Here is a 1,214-nt window from a genome sequence, read left to right as displayed (position 1 = left end):
GAATTTTCCAACATGATAATAATATACATAACAGACAGTCTAAAGTCATGCTAGCAGCTTTGTTCTTAATGCTAATGTCAGTATGCTAACAATGCTCACAATCACAATGATAAAATGCTGATGTTTAGCATGTTAACATCTTAGTTTAGTACAATGGAAGTACTTTACTTGAGTATTTTCTTTTCATGTAACTTTCTACTTTTCTCCACTATAGCTCAGAGAGAAATATTGTACTTTTTATTCCACTACATTAATCTTGACAACTTTAGTTACTAGTTACTTTACAAACTGAGATTTTTGCATACAAAACACATGCGGTTTATAAAAAGGATATTTTATTCTAAATTAAACTACCCAACAATATAACGGTTTACAAGTACAGCTGAGATGATTAGCTTATTAAACACTGAAGTTTTAAATGTTTTCTGCACAGAACAATTAAATGACAAGAACGGTTTTCACAACGCACACATCCGCTACAGAGTGACAAGTGACAAGCGTCTCACAACCTACATCAGTGATGTCCTGCCTTACATCCCGGGCCCCCAGAGAAAAGAAGACCTTGTTTGGAAAACAGTCTAATCTCAGTATAACAATTAATCTTCCCAGGCAGACAAGTTGGAACTGTTATGTCTTTTTGAATCTGCCCTTTGTGTGTCAGAGTTCTCTACTGGTTGTTCTATCTTAGCTGGAAAAGAACAACTTGTGTCTTTGGATAGGCTTTGGAGGGCTGCTATGAGAACCATAGCTCTGGACAACTGTTCAACAACAGTCGTCTTCTCCTTCAGGGAGGGCACACAAAGAGAGATGTGAACAATTATATGAATAATCAACACATGCATATTATAGAAGGACATATGAAAACATGCTTAAAGGTAATTTTCCCATTACAATTTAGAGTAGCTCAGAACACCGCTGTGTCTAAGTACAGCCCCGCAGAGCTGCTAGCAGGCTAAATGTTATGGAGTGGTGTCATGGTGATAATATTGGCCCAAACTCCATCTTATATCTCTTTGAGAAGGTGAGGTGGAGGGCAAGTAGGCTTCATGTGTGAAATGATTTCAGACAAAGGAGAAAAGCAAATAAGTTCAATTTATGACAATTTTTGGATCCAAGGGAATTTTTGGCAATCTTAACTGAGAAATAGTGTTATTTCAGCCTGGACACACTGCTAATATATATTTTTCAACAAATAAAATACACAGAAGTGTATG

The 1,214-nt window shown here is 36.4% G+C and overlaps 1 long non-coding RNA gene across 2 annotated transcripts in view; it reads right to left on the bottom strand.

Moving 5' to 3' along the window:
* The window catches only part of LOC116673980 (uncharacterized), a 28,563-nt gene that overhangs the window by 23,633 nt on the left and 3,716 nt on the right, over positions 1–1,214 (bottom strand). The gene's annotated exons all lie outside the window — the stretch shown is intronic.

Source organism: Etheostoma spectabile, chromosome 24 (assembly GCF_008692095.1).
Source record: "Etheostoma spectabile isolate EspeVRDwgs_2016 chromosome 24, UIUC_Espe_1.0, whole genome shotgun sequence".
Taxonomy (NCBI): Eukaryota; Metazoa; Chordata; class Actinopteri; order Perciformes; family Percidae; genus Etheostoma; species Etheostoma spectabile.
This window is presented reverse-complemented; position numbering and strand designations above follow the sequence as displayed.